We start from the raw sequence: 25,965 nt of genomic DNA, 5'->3' as shown, positions 1-25,965 counted from the left end.
GATCTAAAGTAAATTTTAGGAATGAAGGAAATACTCTTTTTTAAATATATAATTTTATTAATGTGGGTGAAAATGCTGCCCATGAGGTAGATGAAACAAATAAGCAACCAACAGGCTGACTCGGTCTTACAGAAGCAAACCCTTAGGACTTACTAGGTTTGGAGAATGATTCAAAGCCAATAGGTATTACCATCTAAAAATAAAATTCACATGCCACCTGATAAGCCAAGGCCTGAAGTCCTTAACACCATCTCAGAAGTGAGAATAGAGCTTAGTCTTTTAACCATTTCCACATGTAACCTGATCTGAGCTCCCCACCCCCCTACTCTCTAGCCTCCCAGCTTAGTCTAAAAAAATGGATGAAATCAAAAATAGCCAGCCTGCAATCAGCTACAAGGAGAATGATGAATTTACATGCAGTAAGTGAGAAAAAAATAGAAACTCTGGACCAGACAGCCTGCTTTAGTGCCTGATTGCTTGATCAAGATGACAGGAAATGCCATGGCAAGTATCTCACACTCTAGAAAGGGAAGAGAAGGGAAGGGAAGGAGAGAGAAAGGGCAGGGATGGGGAGGGCGGGGGAGGGGATGGGAGAAGAGCAGCCTCTGGAATGAGAATCAAGGATTTGGTCTGGAATAACATGACAAGGAAAAGGAAGTACTTCATTGTGTTTTTCATGTTCAAGAAAATTTAATGGAAACATAATATCGTGAAAATTGGAGCTCAAAGGAACCGTGGTTAAACCATAGGATGAAGCTGAAGTGAGTTGCAGAGAGTTTTGAGGACTGACATCAATACTTTTATAGCACTAGTTGCATAACTTAGAAGTTGCTAGACAGAATAAAAATGTTAATATTCTAACCTATTAAGACAGCAGAAAAATGCAATAATTGTGATTTCAAAAGAAAAAAAAAGAGCAGATCAAAGGAGATAAGAAATCTAAAAGAAAGCATGACATTATAGAAAAGGGTAATTTGGGTTAAGAGAACTCGGTACGTGAAATGGAGAAATGTTGAGATGTATAACTGAATAAAAATCTCAAGGAAAAATTGAAATAAAGGATAAAATCTGAGGTTGTTTTTCAAAGCTCTATTTTAGGGGGAAGAAATTGAAGAGCTACCTAATGTAATACTTATCCTAGTGAAGCTCTGAATTTCAAAAATAAAGACAAACTTTTCAGGCATTCAGGAAATACAAATAAGTCAACTACGTGGGGACAGACTTGTCAGATTTCTTCATATCATCACACGAGTAAAGAGTAACTTTTGGGGGCACCTGGGTGGCTCAGTGGGTTAAAGCCTCTGCCTTCGGCTCTGGTCATGATCCCAGGGTCTTGGGATTGAGCCCCGTGTCGGGCTCTCTGCTTGGCAGGGAGCCTGCTTCCTTCTCTCTCTCTGCCTGCCTCTCTGCCTACTTGTGACCTCTCTCTCTCTGTGTCAAATAAATAAAAAATATCTTTAAAAATAATTTTTTAAAAAAAAGAGTAACTTTTGCTCTGATCCACAGGTATAGGTAGTTATGGCGTCCACAGGTGCTGCGTGTTTCTCCACCTCCCTTTAGCTAGGTTGAGGTCCTCTGACAAGTTCTGGCTGAGTGAGAAGAGACAAAGTAATGTGCCTCACTCTAGAGCCAAGGCAGTTGAATTCATCTTCTCTGTGTCCTGCCCTGGGCAACTTGACGGCCATGTACTATAGAAGAAACAAGGACAAGATGTGGACTTCCGTGGTACTGGGCGTCTAAGCAGAGAGAAAACTTTGCTGTGTGAAGCTACTAATATATTGACTTAGTTTGTTTCTGAAATGTAACCTCCCCTCCATGAGCATGACCTAGTGTCACTGTAAGTAACCAAGGTGTCCAAGAACAAAGGCAATGCCACATAGTCTCCACTATGATAAACCTCAGCCAACAGAGTCCCAGTGAGTACTTTTAACCAAAACCACTACATGATGAGATCCATTTAGGGCAGCAGCTAAAGATTCCAGCTTAATGCAATTATTATATCTGGGATTTGAGTGATTCTTTTTCTCTTTTACATTGTCTGCATCGACTGAATTCTTTTATATAGAATGTGTGTTTTTCTATTGCAAATATTATAAAGTAAAGGATAAAGGAGGGGGGAGATGCAGATAGAGGAAGAGACAGTAAGTTGAATCATAATGTGCAAGGCAGGAAAAAATACTGTCAGATTTTTTGTTTATTCTGAAGCAAGACAAATTGATCATACAGCTCATTTGGAAGGGCAAGCAAGCCAGCATGGCCAGGAAAGCTTTGAATGAGAAGACTAGTACCACCAGGCATAAAATAATATAAAAATACTGTCATTAAAAATGTTAATATCATATGAATAAACAGAAATCTCAATGGAACAAAACCCATAATCCAAGGGAAGACCCTACTGAAAATGAAAATTCCTGAAATACGATGATATAAAAAGATTGCATCTCAAATTAGTGAAGGAAAGAAGGATTTCTGTACAGGAAATGTTTGGATAACTGTACAAGTGATGTGGAAAAAGATAACATTGGAGCAATTTCTCACAGAAAAAAGATGATAAACCAAATGGCTCAAAGAATTAATGCCAAAAGAAAGATGAACCAATGAAAAAACAAACAGCCCCATGTAAGTACTGGAAGACACATGAACGAATCTCTTAAAAACCTGGAAATCAGAAATCTTTTCTAACTATAACTCACAAATCAGAAGTAAGAAGAGGAAAAAGAATACATTAAGCTACTCAAAACCCTCAACCATTAGTATTTGGAAAAAAGAGCAAAATAAACAATGGAAAAAATGAGATATGTGAAAATCTGTTTGTAATCCATTTCACAGAATTTTGCTGGTCCTAAAATATTTTCCATTAATAGATCAGAAAACTATAAAAGTAGAAGAAAAACAAGTATAGAAAAATGGGCAAAATATAAGAACAAACAGCTCAAAGAAAATGCCAAGTGGTCTTTAAAAAATAAAAGATGTGCATACTAGTTCCTTAAAAGAGAAAGTAAATTTATTAAGTAAATGTTAAGATATTAAGACAATTTTAAAACACCATGGAAGAACCTGGCTCACAATCATTTCTGTGCAGAATCTTGCTGCTTAAAAAAGACCAGAGTATTAGCTGGGCCTCTTTAGACCAGAGCTTAAACTATGGACTTTGTTTTAGAATGATTTGTCAAATGGACAAAATAAAACCCTTAAGTTTATAAAGGAAAGCATTTTTTTCTTTTTTTTTTTTTTTGTAAACCACACTGATATCTTTTTTTCAGCACTGTAACTGAACAAAATCTACAAGTATGTCATACTTGTTTTGGTACACAGCACTCTCATATTTTCGGATGAAGTTGCAAATTGATTCAACCACCATGGACAGGAGTGACAATATCTAGTAAAATCTTAGAGAGAGCAAAAGACAGAAGGAACTGACAATGACATCTTAAACTACAACCAGTAATGAAATCTTCATAATAAAATTATACTGATGTTTTGAAACTATTATATATATAACAGGATAAAGCAAATAAATAATTATGTAAATGATCTTAGGAAACAATGTCCTCAGCATAAAGTCAAAGAAGTAATGTAAAAACACTACATTCTTAAATTTGAATTGGAAATACCAATATATACTCATAATATAATTTTCTTTTAAAAATATGCATTTTCTTCCTCTCTTTACTGGAAAGGCCCAGAAGCAATGATTAATTCAGTTATAAGGAGCATAACTCATTTTCAGACTATGGTTTCTAAATAGTACTTCTCACTAAAAACCAGGGCTTCTTGACAAATGACTGATTTCAGGTCTGGGGCCGAAGATGTCTAAAACAAGTCTAGAATATCTTGCAACTGAAACCATAGGCACTAAGAAAGAATTCTGGGGCAAGTATATAGGAGCCAACTTGAAAGAGCTCCAAGGGGCAGACTCAGGACAATTGGAACATGAATTGAAACTCAACAAGGATGTTAAAATCCACGAGATGGTAATGAAAGCAAGAAGGCCCAAGCAGGTTAACTAACTCTGGAGGTTTTTAGGCCATCATTGTATTTTGAGAATTTGCAAATAAAAGGAAAGATTCAAGGATTTTCCTTGATCCTCCTCTAAAACTGGGCAGCAGAGTAACAAAATACATGATAAGGAAAGTTCTGCTTAATAGAAGAACTGCAATTGAAAGAACAGAAGGAAGAGCAGAACATCATCATTTTGCAAACCCAGGTAAAAACAATTGACCCGTTCAGCACTATCTTTAAATGAAAGGCTGAGGCAAAGTCTATAGGTATTGGACCTAACATTGATACATGAATCCATTGTTCAATCTTAACACCACAAGTGAAGAGATAATAAGACAATGGGTACTTCCTGATGGCATGTAATGGGAGGTACACAGCACCACCAATGAAGTCTTTTTGCAAAAAGAAAAAAAAGAACCCAAGTCTGATAAGGCCTCTAGAACCCAAGTGGCATTTTAAATGACATGAAAGGATTAATATATATGCATAATAAATATGTAAATATATATAGTTTATATAAATGTATAATATATATAAATATCTATCTATCTATATACGTACATACATACATGTAAAAATAACATCACAGGGATGTAATTAGCAAAATCTAGTTGTGAAAACACAAGGCAACTGGCCTGGTTTCTTCAATAAATGGAAGAAAGGAATAGAATACCAAGGGCATGGAATCTTGTTCTATTGTTGTTTTATGTTACAGAGAATGACCAATCCTGTTTGCCAAAGGGAGTCACTAATGATCTCTGTTTATTCAAGGTAATTGTGATATCACCACTGGTCACCCTCAAAATATTTCTGTGATGATAATATGGTCATCCTACCCATCTGCCTGTATCAGTTAACAAGTACATGGCCAAATTATCCCACACCCAGTGGTATTTGGTTTTTATAAAGATCGTGAGGGAGTAAGAATTATCCTGGATAACCATTGCATTAGTCAGTGTGGGTGGCCATTACAAAGCAGCACAGACTGGGTAGCTACCTTATTTATTGTCTCTCAGTTCTAGAGTTTGGAGGTCTGGGATGAAGGTGTCAGCAGGTTTGGTTCCTTCTGAAGGCTGAGAGAGAATGTGCACCAGGGCCCCCTCTCTGGCTTGTAGCTAGCCTTCTCCCTATGATTTTGCATTATCTTCCCTCTATATAAATCCATCTCTAAATATTCTCTTCTCCCAAGGACACCAGTCCTGTTAGATTAGAATCCACTCTAATTCACTTCTCTGTAACTTGATTACCTCTGTAATGACCCTTACCCCAGACAAGATCACATTCTGGGGTTCTGAGGCTTCATCTTTAACATAAAATCTTGGCCAGTGGCACATTCCAATCCACCATAATAAACAGGACTCTAAGTGAAACAAATTAGGTATTTGGTCAAATAATGGAGGACATTGGAGATCTACAATAGCGATTTACAATGTTCAGATGAAAATCCTCAAAATTTATAATCTCTGAGGAGAGTCCAAGAGTGCCCAGATCGCTTTCCCCAACTGATGGAGGTTGAAGATCCATTTTGAGACATTGATCACTGGGGAAGGGAGCTCCAAGATTCAAACCCTGTGGTTCCTCTTTACAGCCTTCTTAGCCCTAGAACATTTTTGCTCCTGATTTTTTGCAAGCTTGTCCAATAAGATGACAAGAACAAGATCACAATTTGGAAAGAAGTTTCTGGTGGAAAGAAAGTTCTCTCCTGTCCCACTGAAAATAGCATCAGTAGCTCTAGGGTAAGACCCCCATGCCACTCAAGACACAGGCAGCCACCAGCTTTCACAGTAGACCAGCAGAGGACAAAGACACTAGTTATGACTGGTAGGGCAAGGAAGAGATGAAGCCAAAAATCAGTGTGTAGCAGCTCCAGGAAACGGCCCTGCTGAGGGACAAGGGAGGGCTCGAAATGTCTCAAGGTCCAGGAATGCCACTGGGTGTAGAGTTGGCACATGATATCATTTCTCGATTTTTATTGTAATTGCTACTGATGTTTGTTTTGCTTGCTTTCCATGGTGTGGTTTGACTGAGAGAATCAGGATTTTGCAAAGAAGCATAAAAACTCTAATACAGAAGGAAATTAGTCTTTTCCTTCTCTCAGTGCTAAAGATGTTTACATCTGGTACCTTTATGGGCACTTCTTTTTAATCACTGAAAGGTATGATCATAATCTTCTAACGTGATTGAAGTTCTTTCTACAGTTCTGAGCTTGGGGCATAATTCAACTCACTGGCAGATATTTTAATTGCTTGTGTTAGTCTATCATTATTTCTACCATATATTAATGCTGGCTACATAGAAAAGTGGGCTTAGTGAGAAAGATGAAATGTAACGTTCCCATCATAGTTTTATATATTACAGGAAAATCTCAGATACTCTGTATCTTATCACATCTCGTCATATCCAAAAAGAATAGCACTTGCTTCAAGTGAATGGATGAGCTACTGGAGTATTGGTGTTTTTAAAATATCTCCCCTTTCATGAACAGATACTCTGGCTGACTTCAAGCTTGCTACTTTTGAAACAATATTGACATTACCTCAATGTTTCAATAGAGATAATGTTTCAACTTCAATGTTTCAACTTCACTGGGGTGAGAGTTAGAACTAATGTGTAGATCTAGCAAGTTGTTAATTCCTTCTCAAATCATTTATTCTTTCAAAGTTATCTCTTTGTCTAAAATTATTTTGTACTCTCAGGCAGCCCCCAATGTCCGGTGCATCTCAAAATCAGTCTCACCTCTTGCCCACAGGGAAGGCAACTCAGTGCCTGGTCTTTACTCATCTGCCGGGCTGTACACTTGCAGATGGGGCACTGCAGAACCCCTGCCAGAGACATCGGTGTCCACTGACAAAACGCTAAACCTTGCAATCAGGTGGCGTTATAAAATAAATGCATAAGATGCTATAAAGTTGCTGAAGGAAAAGGTGAATGCTGGCGGGCAAACTGCCTCTGTGAAGGGCCTCGTTCAGACCAGAATGTGATCCTGAACTCAGCTGTATGTTCTTTAATCCAAAGTAGGCAAGAGGGAGAGGAGTGTTAGGAGACACCTCCACTGATTTATTTCTGAATGTGGGAAATTGGGAGCAATCCTGCTCTATTCCTCTGTGTAAATGGAAGAGACAGGTTTCGGAAAGCAGGATGTAAGAGGAGGATGAAGCCACTAGAAAAGAGAGAAACAGACAAGTGAAAGCAAGAAAGTCTTCTCCAAAACTTTTAATACGCTCCTAGGTCTGCTTATAGATGGTTTATACATTTCTTCTTTCCCGGCAATATTGACAAATGATGGTTTAAGTTTTCCTCACTTACAGCATGAAGATTATATTAGCTGTCAGCTGCCTACCAAATAGGGACATTGAGAGGATTAATGAGGATCCCGGTGCTACACTGATCGTTGCCATAGAAATGCATAGTGAAGAAGGGCGCTCTAAAAGATGTGTCAAATGCAGTACTTTTCAGCCCCTGGCAGACAATAATGGGAAGACAGAGTGTCTCTTCGCATGGAGGAGCCCAATGGATTAGCATGTCCACAGCGTCCAAGCTTCTCTCCTACTCCATTGTGTGTGTGTGTGAGCGCACATGTGTGTATTTGAGTGCGCCTGTGTAACTTTTAGCAGACCCGTCAGACTGAATCTAAAAGGGCAAGACCCTCGCAGAATTGAGACAACCCAACAATTCAGTGAACTTTAGTGACCTCAAACAACCTTGTAGCTCAGCAAACGACTGGGGCATAAAATCTTCATCGCACTTAACATAGGGTCTTTTTAAGCAACATGCCATTTATTCTGCTTCTCTTTCCTGATCAATAGGAGCATGAAGGACATTTCTCTTCTTTTTTCTGCTGTTTTCTTTTCTGGAAAATAAACCTAACCACCCTGCTTTTTCATCGCATATCCACATAAGTCCATTCCACATGCCTACCTCAAGTTTTACACTTACACCTACTGATTTTAAAAGGGTGGGTGTCAAGCCAGTCCAGAAAGAAAGGAGAATGTGTGTGCACGTACAGATGCCCCTACCCTGTCTTAGGAAACTGTTGGACTTAGACTGTCCTCCACAACTCAGGCTGCACTGTACTTTGGGAAGAGATATGGTTGCAGTGGTCCAGGAGTCCCAAGAAGAGAGATGACAGGACCCAGCAGCAAGGATGATGCATGTTGAGTGCTTTCAAAGAGAGAGATAAAGAAAGGGCAGCTCTGGCTGGAACCACAGAGCAAAGCTGGGATGAGCTTGCATTATCTACAATACCAAAGAGCAGGAGCAGTGTTTTCATGTGCATGTGTCTGGCATGAGAACGCGAGGTTTGGGACCATCACTGTCTACAGCAGAGGCAAAGTCCTCACCAGAACAGGGAGAGCAAGACTGGGGTCATAGGGACTCCTCATTTTGGGTCATAGGTGAGTTACAGCTGCTAGCTGAAGACCACTATAGAACCAGAGGGCTAGGGTGAGCTTTCTCCTGCTCAAAGAAAGCAGCCTCACTGACATCCCATCTAGTGATGTACAAATTTGAAATAAGCACTGCTTCCTCTGAACATTTCAGTCCCTATAAGCTGAAAATTTCTTGGAGTAAATATATGAATCTCTGGAAGGAATGAGATGAATGTTACTCCTTGGAGTTGTGCAGTGCACAACCTCCACTACCTGACATGGCAACCTGGAGTCATAGTTACTGCTGTTGCTGTTCCAAGGACCTGGTTTCTTTGGTGGGCACCTATGGGACAGAGCCAATGTATCAGGAAGAATTGGACACCAACTCCATTATTTAGGAGCACTGAGGCCAGACATGAGAGTACCAAATGACACTGAGCAAGTCTGGCTGGCCAAGATCATTGCTGGCCTAAATCAACCCTGATTAGGACTTGCCAGGTCACACAAGGATCCAGGCCCATCTCTGTGAACATTTGGAGGTGATTGGTCAGCCTCAAGAATAAGAACATGGCTATAGAGAATATATGGATGCTTTTAAAGCCCTATCTTGGGGTGAGGGGTGGGGAAAGAGTTTGGAAAGCAATGAGCTAAGTATTTATCTCAAAGATTTAGTAAAAGCATACCTGAATAACCCTAAGGTAGGGCGAGAGAAATAATAAAGAAGAAACTGACCCAGTCAGGAAAAGTCAGTTTGTTGGGTCAACCAAGGGTCCAACAGAAAGAGTTGTGTTTTTTTCTTTTTGTCTCTGTCACTGTCTTTCTGTCTCTCTCAAGCACCCATTCTCTCTTTCAGAAACATACCCACATGCACACATGTTCTTACATTCTCAAAACCTTCCGTCCATGTCTTAAGGGAGGAAATTTGCAATCTCTGGCCTATTTCCCAACATTGAAATTGTATAAAAATAGAAATGTCTGTACCTACTCTCTCAAGGAAATTTTGGAGATGATCTGTTTAAATCCATCATTGCTTGTTCTAAGCAGACTAAGCCACACTGTGGCTTTGGAGCCACTGCACATAACCAAGAGAACAGTGTGCCCCTGTCCAGCCAGCACATGCAAACTCCTCAGCATCCTTTATGCCTGAATAAAGCATGCGGCGTTTGCTATGTGGGCATCCTGGGTGATATTCTTAAGTTCAGTGCTTATAGCTCTGGAAGCAAAAAATAATAGCCATCACGATGCTGGAGTTTTCCTCACATTTTGTATTAGAAAGGGAGGAGGTAGATTTTAGGAGGGGACAGCAATTATACGACAATTTTTCTGGGTTACTGTCATTCAACACTTTAGAATAACACATTGATTTTAAAGTCTCCCCTCCAAAAATAACTTCTCCTATGCTGCTGAAGATAAATGCAAAATATCTAGTCAATCCAGGCAAAAATAAAGTCCATTAAGTGGAAGCAAATCACTCAAGCTGAACTGGCCTCATGTAGCAATGACTCAAGAGTCAAGAGAGGAAGCACGTACTAGAATAAGTATTATAAGAAAATTGCTTCCTTGTAATCAGGGTCCAGATGGGCTGAAGTCAGAATACAGCTCCCTGATTTGCATAACTTTTTGTTCTCTGAGCCACAAGAAAAGGCTGTTCCAATATCCAAGGAAGGCTCTGAATTCAAACAAATCATTTTGGTGACCATGGACAATCCTTCAGCCTCGCGCAGATGTCTCCCCTCATGTACCTATATAGAAGGAATAATCATATCACTCAAGCTCAGATGTTCACTTGGGGAATTAACTAACATTTCAAAAGCTCATCTTAGAAGAGCCATGCCATGCAAAGGGAACATAGCTTTGCCATACAATACAGCAGTTCATGAAAGGAAGCTGTGCTGTGTGGCAGAAAGAATGTCTCTCGAAGGCAGGACATCTGGATTCCAGACCTGTTCTGCCACTGTTTCGTGACATGACCCTGAATGCATCACAAACACAAGACTCAATTTGCTCAACCTCAAACCAAACAATCTGTATCTGAGGAGCTTGCCTTTGCTGACATCGTCTCTCACAATGACCACTGCACACATGTCCACGTACACACGATAAATAAAGAGAGAGATGGGGAGATAGAGAGAAGATAGAGTTGGTTGTTGGTTTCCCCAAACTTGCTGAAATAAAGAACGGTTTGACACACAGATTCTCTATGTTATTGAAAATAAGAAATATACTGATAAACTTAATAAAAATGCTACTGAGCAAAAGTTGTCACTGCTAAGGGACAGCTGCCTAAGCTGAGGTCATTTGTAAATGCAACCAGTTAATGAGGCCCTACCAAACTTTAAAATATAGAATCTTTGAAATACCTAATGGAACAAATAATGCACTAAAAGACATCCCAGAACCACATTTTATTTTTTTTTAAGATTTTATTTATTTATTTGAGAGAAAGAAAGAGAGACAGCATGAAAAGGGGGAGGGGCAGAGGAAGAAGCAGACTCCCCACTGAACAGCGAGCCAGACACTGGACTCAATCCTGAGACTTGAGATCATGACCTGAGCTGAAGGCAGACATTTGACTGACCAAGCCACCAGGGAATCCCAGAACCACACTTGATTTTTAAATGAAAGTTAAATAAAACAAGGCAGTCCATTAATCCCAACACGTTTTTATTCCCTGGTTCATATAACAAGTGTCTATGCAGCAACACCTACCATGTGCCAGACACTATGCTGACGGCACCATGGGGACTTAAACAAAGTCCACTCCCTTGTTCTGTCTGATGGGGTATGAAACCTAGAGGGAGAAAGACAACCAAAAGTAAACCTCTACACCTACCCCCGACCTTGGACTGTGGGTTCCCGTTGCATTCCCCAGTCCAAGAAGCTGCTCCAGGGACACAGCCTTGAGATAGTGTTGCGGTTCTGAGCACACCTTCACAGTACATGTGACCGAACCCAAGTAAGGCTGCTTTATGAACTTTTACGATTTGGTGGGTGGGTGCTACAGCCACCAAGACAAGCCTCGAATGTTAAGCTTTCTTGCTGAATAGACCTGCCAGCCTGGAGTGGTGGCCTTTCTTCAGTCTCTCTCTGACTTCTGCACAGGGGACCGGTTTCAGATTATACCCTGGAAGCTTGGAGGAGGTTGCAAACACTAGAGCAGACACGTGCTGTAAAGCTAAACCCCATGAGTCGGAGGCAGCGGGAGCAGTGCCTGGGTGGGTCAGCCTGGCGAAGCATCTGATTTCATCCAGGATTGTGATCTCACGGTCCTGGTTGCACTGGGCTCCCTGCTCAGCGGGGAGACTGCTTGTCCGTCTCCCTCGGCCCCTCCCCAGTTCATGCTCTCTCTCTCTCTTTCAAATAAATAAATAAAAGCTTTAAAACCAACAAACCAAAAAGAGGCAGCTGGGGGCTATTGTAAGTAGCATGGTGGCATCAATGTTGCTACCCAGACCATATGCCCTTACACTTTCTTCTAAGCTCCCAGGGCTGGAACAGAGAACGTGCATTTCCTTGTGAAATTTTCTCCCTATAGGAGCACACAAGGTCCCTCTGATGAGATGCTTGAATCAGTGAGAAAGTGAGACATGCAGATATGTGAGGTGTTTCCAGGCAAAGCCAGGAGTGTGTGCAAAGGCAAGATGCCAGGAGTGTGACAGACCCCAGGGGAAGAAATAAATGGACACTATCTTGAAAGAGGAGAAGGCAAAAACAGAAGGAAGCCAGGGGCAAGTTTTCTTTATAAGCTGGAAGGACAAAAGAGGAAGAAATCAATTCACCTGGGCAAGGCAACATGTGGGATCGATGTTGAAGAACATTGGCAGGATGCACAGAGACCATGTGGAGAGAATACCATGAGCAAAGGCCTGGAGAGCTTGTCCCACTAATCATAAGGTAGGACAGAGAAGGGATGTGTCCCTTCCCCTGCCCCAACCTGCATATGACTACCATCACTTTACTTCACTATGCCTTCTGGAAAAGTTGAATGAGGACTACACGAAGCAAGGATGCACAGCACTAAATAGAAATGGAAGAAAACAGAACACCTGTTTCTACAGAAGCTCTTGCTGTAGCTAAAACAAAACAAAACAACAACAGAAACAACAACAACAACAACAAAATAACCCCCTCCCCCCGCAAAAAAACAAGCCATGCATGCATGAAACAGACAGAGAAGATGCAGGGTCAGATCAAACAAGGACCTGCCTACAATGGTTCAGTCCTGCAGGGGCCCAAAGGAAGAGGACCATCACGGTGTGGGGATGCAGAGGAAGGCTTTGCGGAGAGTTAAGTGTTGAGCTAAGTCCTTGCCGATTCACAAATACCTTTCACTAACACCTCTATGTGTCCAGAAATGTTCTATCTAAAGGTTAGGATGCCTGGGTAGGAGTCCCTGCTTGACCACTTCCTGGCCATAGCTTCACTGGTGTTCCTCTGCTTCTGTCCTGTTTCCTCATCTGTAAATGCAGAAATGTAACACAAGCACGTCATCACCCCTGTAGGCACTCAGTGAATGTTAGTTATCACCGACCCTTCTTTTCCCTCCGTTTCTTCTTTTCTTTCTCCTTTGTTATTATTATTACCAGAATGCTTTTCCTTTCCAGAAGACATAAGTTTTAATTTTTGAACAAAGCCAAAGCCGATTCCTGGCTTATTGTTCCTCGTAATCCATCTACCTCCTCTACCAGAAGGTTCCTCAAGTATGCAATCACATTTTTGGTTGTGTTACTGACATCATGGGGAAATTTCTCCAACTACATTTGACCCTTGAACAACATGGGTTTGACCTGTGGGTCTACCTATAAGCAAATTTTTTAAATAAATATACTGGAAAATTTTTTGGATATTTGTGACAGTTTGAAAAATCTTGCAGATGAAACATATAGCTTATAAATGTTGAAAAATTAAGAAAAAGGGTATCATAAATGCATAAAATATATACAGATTTGATTCTAATTTTATCATTGATTACCATAAAATATCTACAATCTATTATAAAAAGTTAAAGTTTATCAAAATTTAGGCACACAAATACTGTACATTATCTTTGCATTTTTGATGCCCAGTACTAATAATACATGCACCATCTATGGTGTTTTGTATCATACTAAGACAATACGATGCAGGTACTAATAGATGATTCATCTTATAGACAGCTGATGTAAATTTACTATAGAGCTAAAGATAGGACAGTACAGTAAATAACATTTTATTTTATCTCTAGCTTATTTATTTATTTTTTAAAATCCCCCATGAAGGTGCACCATTCCCAAAAGAATTGCAATACCAGGTCAATGTATAGGGCAGACAGAGTAATAAACTCCAATTCTATCTCCTTGTTCGAAAAATTCAGGTAGTATATTGTCCTTAGATTGAAGGCTTTTCAGATATTAAACTTATAAGAACAGAAACTACCCTTGACGTTAGCCAAAAGGCCAAGAAGCCATCTAGCTTACTTTATTATAAGAATACAGTATATACAATGGAATGTTGTGCAGCCATCAGAAAGGATGAATACCTTACTTTTGTAGCAACATGGATGGGACTGGAGGAGATGATGCTGAGTGAAATATGTCAAGCAGAGAAAGTCAATTATCATATGGTTTTACTTAGTTGTGGAGCATAAGGAATAACATGGAAGACATTAGGAGAAGGAAAGGGAAAGGAAAGGGAGGTGGAAATCAGAGGGGGAGATGAACCATGAGAGACCTGTGGACTCTGAGAAACAAACTGAGGGTTTTAGGGGTATGGGGGATGGGTGAGCCTGGTGGTGGGCATAAGGAGGGCTCGCATTGCATGGAGCACTGGGTGTTACATGTCAACAATGAATCTGGGAACCCTACATCAAAAGCTTATGATGTATTGTGTGGTGACTAGCATAACACAATTAAAAAAAAAGAACACGGTATATAATATATATAATATACAAAATGTATGTTGATCTACTGTTCATTTTATCAGTAAGGCTTCAGTCAACAGTAGTCTATTAGCAGTTAAGCTTGTGGAGGGTCAAAAATTATATTCAGACATTTATTTGATTACGTTCCATGCCCCTCATCCCCCTGTTGTTCAAGGGTTAACTATATTTGCTTCTTCTTGCAATCTGCTTTCTGCTAATATTCTGTAACAGGAGCACACACAAACACACCCTCACTGTGTTTCTAAAACACACATGAACCTAGAAAGATTATTAAAGCAATTTAACAGCGATTTTCTTTTTCATCTATAAGATGTGGATAATAATAGTACCTCTCTCAGAGGACTGTTGTGAGGATTTAATTGACATAGGTAATGCTTTTCAAATATCCCTGGCCCATAGCATTAGCCATTATTATTAGCTTTATTATTCACTCATTTTAAGCTTGAGGCAATGCTATGTCCATAAATCACTGCCATTAGTGACCTCTAAAATAAAATTATTAACTGGTTCTATTTACTCAAAAGTCATTGCCATAATCCTAGGGGTGGGAATATCACGGCAACAAAAATACCCAAGTAGACTATTAAATCCGCAGGATCTAGATTGACAGAGCAATTATCTTGTCCCTAAGTGGACATTTTCTACCAGTTATAAAACCATCCCATTCATGCCCAGGTTTTCCAATCAATAGCTTTCATATTTCATCTGTCTTCTTGTGTTTCATGTGCCACTGAATCATATATGTTTGTCAGTTAAAATAGTCAACTACATAACACCCACATTGTCATTGTCATTAGCTGAGAATTTCAGTTGAAAACACTTTTTTGCAAGTACATTGCTCACTTTTAATATTTTCAATACTTTGACTTCTTTTTCTTTCTTTCTTTCTTTTTTTTTTTTTGTGTCTCGTAATTAGCAACATTTTAAAACCCACCAATGATTTAAAATTTTAGAAAGGAACCTAAGGTTTGATCTGAAAGTCAAAACCTATAATCAGAGAAATAAATAGGTCTGAAATTTTCACATCCTTTGGGGAATCTCTTGGCATTTCTTTCTAATCTGCAGAGAAGGAAGTGTTGCGATCCATCTAATTAGGAAGGATATGATAAAGAACTGAGGACAAAATAGTGATATGGAGCGAATTCTGGGTTGTCTGTGGAAATTTCTAACTCAGGACAACTTCTCACAGCCACCTGGAGCATTCCAGCTTTTATTACTCTTCTGTTTTGTTGAACAACTGAACTTTTGGCTTCTTTGTTAGAGAAATTTAGCCTGTTCCTTAACTTATATTATCACCTTATATCCCACTGTCTTAAAAATGACCACCTGTATGATTTTGACATGTTACTATCAGGTTGATTTTTAAAGCACCTAAAAATAAATATAGCTGAGCTCTGACGCTTTCTACATCATCTTGCATTCTTCTAATTAATGTGACATTTTACTTAATCTACTTTCCATTTCATTAGCAAACCATCCTCTTCATCAATCTTAGAGCTCATCATTACAAGGGCATTACTCGTTCTAATTTTAAGGATATTCCCTAATGTTGTGCGATAATGCCAATGGAACATAAATTTGAGACTATTTCCTAAAAATACATTCCAAGGAGTAGAGAAGAAAGAATTTACAGACCCACAGCCAAAGTGGGCTGTGGCAAAGTTCCCAGGGGTGTGGTGTTCCCTTTTCTGTAACCAGACTGCATGTAGTCAGTCTGTGGTGTGGCTGCGAGCCTTGTCTTCTCAAAATGGCCTTTTTCAGTCTTGGGCTGCACCAAGGTTTCCAAATTCCTACTTGGTCCTCCAGATCTCACCGAGGCACCTTTGTTTGTGGAAGGATGTCAAATTATTGTCACTTGATATTTGGCCATTTTGCTGACATCACTCCTCCTACTATTATTTTTTTCTTTTCTTTTCTGCTGTAATTTAGTATAGCAGAGTAAATATCTGAGGTCATGCAGATTTCTTAGAAATAACATGTTTCCTTTTGTTTTCGTTTTGTTGTGTTTTCTGGCTGCGGGGATTCCTGTATGACGTTCTCTCAATCTCTCTCTCTCTCTCTTTTAACTTTCTCTTTTGGGTTAAACTTGAAATTCTCCCCCCCCCCTTTTTTTTTTGTTCAAAATATGGCCAACTTTTTGAATCAGTGTATTTGAATACTTTTAAAGTTCAAGAAGGTTTCTATTTTTATGTATTTATTCTCTTTTCTAGATTGGAATTCCATGGTCCTTCCTCCATATCTATCAACTTCTTTCTCAAACACTTCATCTCTTTTCCTCTCTCTCTCCATCCCCTGCTCCCTACCTCCTTCTGTCTCTCTCTTCCTCTCCCTCAGTCCCCTCCTTCTTTTTCTGTGTCTTTTAGATGCTTAACACATTTATTATCTAACAGTTTCTGTGAGTCGGGAATTTGAAAGGAGCTTAACTGGTTGTTTCTGTTCCACCAGGTTGGCCAAGGTTGCAATTATTTGAATGCTAGAAGATCTATTTTCAAAATGACTATTTTTTTTTTGTCACGTAAAATTTATTTTTAAAACGTTTTTATTTAAATTTAATTTATTAGTTTCAGGGGTAGAATTTAGTGATTCATCAGTTGGGTGTAACACCCAGTGCTTATTACATCAAGTGCCCTCCTTAATGTCCACCACCCAGTTACCCCACTCCCCCCACCCACGACCCCTCCAGCAACCCTCAGTTTGTTTCCTAGAGTTAAGAGTCTCTTATGGTCTGCTTCCCTTTCTTTTTTATTTCTTATCTTATTTTTCCTTCCTGTCCCCTATATTCATTTACATTGTTTCTTAAATTCCACATATGAGTGAAGTCATATGCTATTTGTCTTTTTTTGACTGATTTACTTTGCTCGTTCCATCCACATTGTTGCACATGGCAAGATTTCATTCTTCTTGATGGCTAAGTAATATTCTACCATATATATATACCGCATCTTCTTTATACATTCATCTATCCATGGACATCTGAGCTCTTTCCATAGTTTGGTTACTATGGATACTGCTTCTATAAACATTGGAATGTAGGTGCCCCTTCAGATCACTGCATTTTTATCTTTGGGGTAAATACCTAGTAGTATGTTTGCTGGGTCATAGCATAGCTCTTTTTTCAACTTTTTGAGGAACCTCCATACTGTTTTCCAGAGTGGCTGCACCAGCTTGCATTCCCAACAGTGTACGAGGGTTCACTTTCTCTGCATTCTCACCAACACCTGTCATTCCCTGATTAAATCCCTTGTTAATTTTAGCCATTCTAACTGGTGTGAGGTAGTATCTCACTGTGGTTTTGATTTGTATTTCCCTGATGTCAAGTGATATTGAGGATTTTTTTATTCCGTCTGTTGGCCATTTGGATGAGAAATGTCTGTTCACCTCCTCTGCCCATTGCTTGATTGGATTATTTGATCTTTGAGTGTTGAGTTTGATAACTTCTTTATAGATTTTGCATACCAATCATTTATCTGATAAGACGTTTGCAAATATCTTCTCCCATTCTGTCAGTTGTCTTTAGGTTTTGTTGACTATTTTGTTGGGCAAAAGCTTTTTATCTTGATGAAGTCCCAATAGTTCATTTTTGCCTCTGTTTCCCTTGCTTTTGGAGACACATCTAAGCAAGAACTTCCTATGGCCAAGGTCACAGAGGTTGCTGCCTGTGTTCTCTTCTGGGATTTTATCTCACATTTAGGTGTTTTTTAGTCTATTTTTGTATATGGTATGAGGAAATGGTCCAGTTTCATTCTACTGCACATAGCTGTCCAATTTTCCCAGCACCATTTATTGGAGAGACTATCTTTTTTTCCACTGGATATTTCTTCCTAGTTTGTCAAATATTAGTTGACTAAAGAGTTGAGGGCCCATTTCTGGGGTCTCTGTTCTGGTCCATTGATCTCTGTGTCTGTGTTTGTGCCAGTAACATACTGTCTTGATGATTACAGCTTTGTAATAGAGCTTGAAGTCAGGCATTGTGACACCTCCAGCTTTGGTTTTCTTTTTTAACATCCCTTTAGTTATTTGGAGTCTTTTCTAGTTCCATACAAATTTTAGAAATGTTTGTTCTATCTCTATGAAAAACTCTGGGTGCTATCTTGATAGGGATTACATTGAATATGTACATTGCTTTGAGTAGCATAGACATTTTAACAATATTTTTTCTTCCAATGCATGAACATGGAATGTTTTTCCATTTATTTGTGTCTTCCTCAATTTCTTCTATAGGTGTTCTATAGTTTTCAGAGTATAGATCCTTCACTCTTTGGTTAGGTTTATTCCTAGGCATCTTATGAGTTTTGATGCAATTGTAAATGGGATCAGTTCCTTGATTTCTCATTCTTCTGCTTCATTGTTAGTGTATCGAAATGCAACAGACTTCTGTGTGTTGATTTTATAATTCTGTGACTTTGCTGAATTCCTATTCTAGCAATTTGCTGGTGGAGTATTTTGAGTTCTCTACATAGAATATCATGTTGAAAAAAAAAAAAGAATATCTTGTTGTCTGTGAAGAGTGAACGTTTGGCTTCTTCATTGCCAATGTAGATGCTTTTTATTTCTTTTTGTTGTCTGATTGCTGAGGCTAGGATTTCCAGTACTATGTTGAAGAACATAGTGCTGAGTGGACATTCCTGTTCTTTTCCAGACCTTAGGGGGAAAACCTCCCTGTTTTCCTCATTGAGGATTAATATTTGCTGTGGGTCTTCCATACACAGCTTCAAAACAACTATTGTCAGAAGATCCCAGCCTTATCAGGTGTATTTCTCCATAGCGCTGCTTGAAATGTTTTCAATGATACAGCAACTGTTTTTTCCTAGAGCAAGTGATCCAAGAGAGACAGCAAGTAGCATTCTCTCCTTCAGTGAGGTTGTTTCATGCATTTTTAAAATGAAGTAAGATTGCTTTCCCCGCGGTCTACATTCCTTCCTGGGGATGATTTTTATTTTTTACTCTGCATGTATTAAGCTTCATTCTTTGTTCTGTAAAGTTCTACAGGTTTTGACAAACGTGTAATGTTACATATTCACAATCACTGTATCACACAGAATTATTTGCTTTCCTAAAAATGTTCTGTGCTTCATCTCTTCAACCTTTACCTCTTCCCCTCAAGCCCCTGGCCACCCTTGATCTTCTCATTGCTTCTTTAGTTCTGCTTTTTTTCCAAAATATTATACACTTAAAATTACACAGTATGAAGCAGTTTCAGCCTGGCTTCTTTCACTGAGCATGAATTTAATTTCATATCTTTTCATGGCTTAATAGCTCATTTATTTTTATTATTGAATAGTAATCCATTGCCTGTACCACAGTGTGTTTATCCATCCACCCATCAAAGGACATCATAGTTGTATCCATTTTTGGTGATTGTTTGACCAAACTTCTCTAAACATTTGAATGCCAGTTTTGTGCGGACATAAAATTTCAACTCATTTGGCAAATGTCTAGGAGTACAAATGCTGGATTCTATGACAAGACTATGTTTAGCTTAATAAGAAACTGCCAACATGTCATCCAAAGTAGAATGTGCCATGGGTTTGCTTTTTGTATAGAAAAACTGAAAGATTTTTTTGTCTGTGTTCACCATATTAGTGATTTAATTTTCCATGGATTCATTTGTGCTCATTGGTGTAACCAATGTAAGACACTTTATGATTCCTTTTCAGTTTACACTCATCCTTCAAAACCTCCTTCTTTATAACTTTTTTCCTAATCTATTCTCCCTGTAACATTCTGCTCCTATTTCATTAAGGCTATTTTTTGTTTGTTTGTTTGTTTTTTAAATTTTTTATTTTTTTTATAAACATATATTTTTATCCCCAGGGGTACAGGTCTGTGAATCACCAGGTTTACACACTTCACAGCACTCACCAAAGCACACACCCTCTCCAATGTCCATAATCCCACCCCCTTCTCCCAAACCCCCTCCCCCCAGCAACCCTCAGTTTGTTTTGTGAGATTAAGAGTCACTTATGGTTTGTCTCCCTCCCAATTCCATCTTGTTTCATTGATTCTTCTTCTACCCACTTAAGCCCCCATGTGGCATCACCACTTCCTCATATCAGGGAGATCATATGATAGTTGTCTTTCTCTGCTTGACTTATTTCGCTAAGCATGATACGCTCTAGTTCCATCCATGTTGTCGCAAATGGCAAGATTTCATTTCTTTTGATGGCTGAACAGGCATGTCGTAATGAGAAAATATAAATCTAGAAGAACTAAGGTGAAGAAAGGGTTCAAATTCTAGGCAGATAAGGAAGAGGGTAGCTGGGAGTCACTGGTCAGGGCAAACAGCAGGTATGATTTCTAGGCAGGAAAGATTAAAATAGAGCAGCAGAAAGCAAAGGTAGCTCAGACATTCAGCAGATGAAGGAACTGAAAATAAGTGGCCCATGATGAACAATAAGGGACACTAAGTCATCTATAGACATAAGGTGACTCTGACACAAAGCCAAAGTTCCCTCCAGACAGAGCTTTTGAGTGCTTGCTTTCCATAGTACTAACCTGTTGTGAGCACAGGAACCTTAACCTAATGCAGGGCAAGTATGACAGTGGAGAAAGGAGCACGGAAACCATATCCATTCTGCTTTCAACACACATACTTTCTGTGTGGCCACTGTACACCAGTCACAGTGGCAGCACAGAGAGGAGTAAAAATAGCAAACCCAGGGCCTGCCCTGGAAGAACAGACCTACAAAGGGCTCTCCACAACACACAAAGAAAATGGCAGTCATGGAAACAGAGGTACAAAGCAGAGGGAAAGGCTTTTAATTCTGCTTGTGGGGTTCAGGGAAACCTCCACAGATAAGGTGATTGCTATTTTAAAGACTAAGGATTCCGTTTGAGCCTGGAGAAAGAGGGGGTTGCTGATGGAAGGCATTGCAGCTGGCTGAGTGACAATGACAGCAAAGGCTCAGAGCTGGGAGAGTCTATGAAGCCGTGATGGCCAGACTGCCATCACGTTTGTTTGTTTGTTTGTTTGTTCATTTGTTTGTTTGTTTTTTAAAAGAACTTTAGGGTTCACAGCAAAATCAAGACGAAGGTTTGGGAATTTCCCATTTTCCTGCCCCAACACATGCTGTATCACCACCCCTGCCAGAGCAGTGGCCTGTCTGCCTCTCTCACCTCCCCTACTCTGCTCCTGTCACTCATGTCATAGAACTGCAGAAGCCAGAACATAGAACTGGAGAGAGATACCTTGGGGTGGGAGTGGGAGAGCCACTGAGCACCAAGTCTTGCTTTAGGAATTGAGATTTGTTTGTTTTTCAGTTAACATATAACGTATCATTAGCCCCAGGGGTACAGGTCTGTGAATCTTGAGGCTTACACACTTCACAGCACTCACCATAGCACATACCCTCCCCAATGTCCATAAACCAACCACCCTCTCCCAATCCCTCTACCACCCCCCAACCCTCAGTTTGTTTTGTGAGATTAAGAGTCTCTTATGGTTTGTCTCCCTCCTGATCCCATCTTGTTTCATTTCTTCCTTCCCTACCTCCCAAACCCCCGACTTTGCCTCTCAGATTTCTCATATCAGGAGATCATATGATAATTGTCTTTCTAAAACAGGCAATGGGGGGCACCTGGGTGGCTCAGTGGGTTAAAGCCTCTGCCTTCGGCTCAGGTCATGATCCCATGATCCTGGGATCGAGCCCCGCATCCAGCTCTCTGCTCAGCAGGGAGCCTGCTTCCTCCTCTCTCTCTGCCTGCCTCTCTGCCTACTTGTGATCTCTGTCTGTCAAATAAATAAATAAAATATTAAAAAATAAATAAATAAAACAGGAAATGGATTGAGTGAGCTGAGGGTCATGATGTTATCTGACCTGTTTAGGAAAAACAACAACCCAACTACAACAAAATAGTACTCTGGATTTCATTGTACATGGTTCAAATACTAACCTTTGCTGTGTGGTTTCTACTATCAAAGATTTTAAACAGCCTATATTGTTTTCAAAGGGAGGATGGTTAGATATATTTTCAGTTTGGGTTATCCGTGCTATGAAATAATGTGCAAACACCCACTCCTCAAAAAAATTAAAAAAGATTGAAGACTTTATTTAAACTAATATTCACATTATCTTCAAGTATATGAAATAAAATAAACAATTTTTAAAAAGCCAATTGTCAAGTAATGGGTAGAGCACTCTATCTTTATGTTGGAAGGGAAGAGGGGACAGTGCTTACATGTGTACATGATATCCTCTGGAAGGAAAGAAGGAATTAGTGACTTGAAGATCTCCTGGAAGGGCAATGGGTGGTTGTGAATCATGGAAACTTTTTGTGAAATTGTCTTTTTTTTAAAGATGGGATTTGTTTGTTTGTTCATTTGTTTGTTTGTTTTTTAAGAGAACTTTAGGGTTCACAGCAAAATCAAGACGAAGGTTTGGGAATTTCCCATTTTCCTGCCCCAACACATGCTGTATCACCACCCCTGCCAGAGCAGTGGCCTGTCTGCCTCTCTCACCTCCCCTACTCTGCTCCTGTCACTCATGTCATAGGAAGCCTGGAGCCACATCATTTTCTTTCTTGTATCTTGAAATGGAGGATAATATCCTTGAGGGCAGTTCCAAACTCCTGGTGTCCAGTACTGAGTAGGGGGCATACATGACATCTCTAAAAATAACCTCTATTCTCCTCTTTCTTTCTTTCTTTCTTTCTTTCTTTCTTTCTTTCTTTCCTTTCTTTCTTTCTTTCTTTCTTTCTTTCTTTCTTTCTTTCTTTCTTTCTTTTTAAAGATTTTATGTATTTATTTGACAGAGAGAGACAGCAAAAGAGGGAACACAAGCAGGTAGGGAGAGGGAGAAGCAGGCTTCCCACCGAGCAGAGAGCCTGATATGGGGCTCGATCCCAGGACCCTGAGATCATGACCCGAGCTGAAGGCAGATGCTTAATGACTAGGCCACCCAGGTGCCCCTAAAAATACTTTCTGATGAGGATGAGGCTTTTGTGATTTAAGGATAATTAATTGCCTTAATTTTTATAAACTTCTCCAAAACAAGTCTTCATATTTTATAGTCATCCTCTATCTGTATAGCATTTAAAGCCCCATAAAATCAAACCACATCTTATAGTTTTAAAATGTAGGATATAAAAAAGATGAAAATGTAATTAGATATGATTTTAAAAATAGCAAACATGGCAGCAGAGCACAGGTCTGAATAAACAGTGCGTTCCAGCTATAAAAAGTTGTGGTAAAGGGAAAGTAAAATTCTGGCCCACTCAGTTTAAAGTTTTCCACACAAACCGCAAACTTCAAATGCCAACCAAAACTTTATCTGAAAGCTTAATATGGAGAGTTCAAGCCACTTTCAGAAATGAGTCTCCATTAAAATATGTACTGCATTCCCCATTTTATTCCCTTTCCTGGGAAAACAAAATCTCAGCTGAAATGTAATTTCATTTTTTTCCAGCCAATTTAAATAAAGGATTAAGAGTCATCTGCATCATTTGCAAGAAAAGGGAAGAAGGAGACTCAGAAACGAATAGAAGTAAATTATTTTTATATGCAAAGTTAGACAATTACATCTTTCTAACGTTCACCCTCCCATCAAGACAGGGCATTTTCTGACATTTTCTGTAATAGTGTAGGTCATCACCATTTAGTGTGTAAGTCACTGTGCAGTATGGTGTTTATTTCACCATACAGTGTGGGGTGTAGATCAAACTGCAGTAGGTCACTGTACAGTGTGGCATGTCGGTCACTGTGCAAGGCTGTGTATCCATCACTGTATTTGAAATTTTATCTCCTCATAGAGTTATTCTGGTCCTATGTGCGCTCTTTCCTCTCCAACTCTTCATGCCCTTTCATGAGGCTTTACCACCTCCTACTTCAGGTGTACACACAAATCTATTCCACTATCTGGGCAGAGGGCAACCTGAGAGTGAGTTCTGCTTTCTCATCATCACTGAATTCCTGTCTGGAAGCCTAAAGAACATTTGCATATATCAGATACACAATAAATGTTCATCAAACTAAACTGGACTTGATAAATCTTTATAGGTTCAATATGTTCTGCATGATGAACAATAGTGAACTACCTAGCTTACTGAAGGCATGAATAAGTCATCAACAACCTCACTGAAATATGAGGAACTCACACCACTCACTCACCTTCACTATCAGAGCAACATTCCCCCTCTTTGTGACCTGATCCCCCTGACTTGCAAAGTGGACTCAGCCCTCCCCTGTCTCTTCACACCATCCTTTTGATCCATCAAGCCCGACAGATCTGCAAATACTCAGGGAACATGAAAGCCCAGGCAACTAGTCTCTGTGTCTAGATACGGGGCTATTCAAGGAAATTGCATATTCAAGGTACCAGTAGGTGTCAGACAAGAAAGCAGACAAAATGATTGATTGCCCGTTTCTCCATGAGAGCACCACTTGGAACAAAAAAACCTGATTATCACACCACTGACACAAAAACAAAGCAAGTTGATGGCATCTTATGATTATGAACTAAAGCCTTGTGCTGACTTCATCCTGAGTCCCCGGGCACCGTGCCATTACACCTGACTGACAGGTCTTAGAAGCAGGGCTTGTTCATTTATAAGTTAGCCCCATAATGCATTATGAATGTGTTTTGGGGTTCTTCAGAGCATAAGTCTTCAGGAGGACTACTAGGTTTGAGAGAAATTATCCCATCAGCTCAGCACAATGTAGGGAAGCGTGTACAGGCTTTGGAAAGCTCTAAGCACCTCCAACTGGCTCATCTTTTGATTGAATTCAGAAATCATCTGTTGCCTCCAGCTGACCATTTCTAAACCTTCTAACTATTGTAGCTTATTGAAGCCATGAGCTGGAATTGGTGTGCACAGGAAAAAGACAAAGCATATAAATCTTCATTCCTCTCATGAAGAACTGTAGTGCATTTTCTCGGCAGGCAAATACATGAAGTATTGCAATGGGGATACTCCAGTGAGATAAAAAATATAGTTCTTGCTTTTTTCTTTTTTTTTTTTTTTAATACCACTTTAGCTGCAAGCATACAGAAAGATGAAAATAATTTGTGCAAACAACAAAGAAGGTCAACAGTTCTTTAAATTACATTTGCCCTTTTTATTCATCTAAACACAAGAAACAAGGAATTTCATCTGACTTTGGGGCAGAAACACTCGGCTCTCTTTGAAGGAATTGGTCCAAAGATAAAGTTAAGATGGAAGGAAATGAAAATACCTAGAATCAGGAAGTGCTATGGATCAAAGGATGTTCTTACTCTGGGTAGGGAGATGGATGGGCCATCTGTTAGATCCTCCCACTGCACAGGTCTGTGGGGTGGGCAGTGGTCCCCACTGTCACCTGGTCCCCACTGTCACCTGCTCAGCCTGATACATGCTGCTAATCACTCCTGCTCAGTCTCAGAGAGAGTGTAATAGATGTTATGCCTTGATTTTACATTATTTTTTCACATTTCCCTGTAGAATACTCTCTACTTTAGATAAAGGAAAAATAGAGAATACAGTAAGGATTCATTAAAGCTGAGGGTCTCTGGTTAGAGGATTAATCAGACAAAATTTTGGAAAGCAGCTTTTAGAATGGTGGTGAGTTTCAGCTTAGAAAGACTGTCTAAAATGCAGCCAAAGGAACAAACCCAAAATGTGATCAGATGTTTAGTAACAATATGCTCATTGGAGCATCTGAGACCCTGCTGCAAGAACTTCTCACCAGGGCTGTCCAGTCAC

The sequence above is a fragment of the Mustela nivalis genome, assembly GCF_964662115.1.
Source record: "Mustela nivalis genome assembly, chromosome: 8".
NCBI classification, from domain to species: domain Eukaryota; kingdom Metazoa; phylum Chordata; class Mammalia; order Carnivora; family Mustelidae; genus Mustela; species Mustela nivalis.
This window is presented reverse-complemented; position numbering follows the sequence as displayed.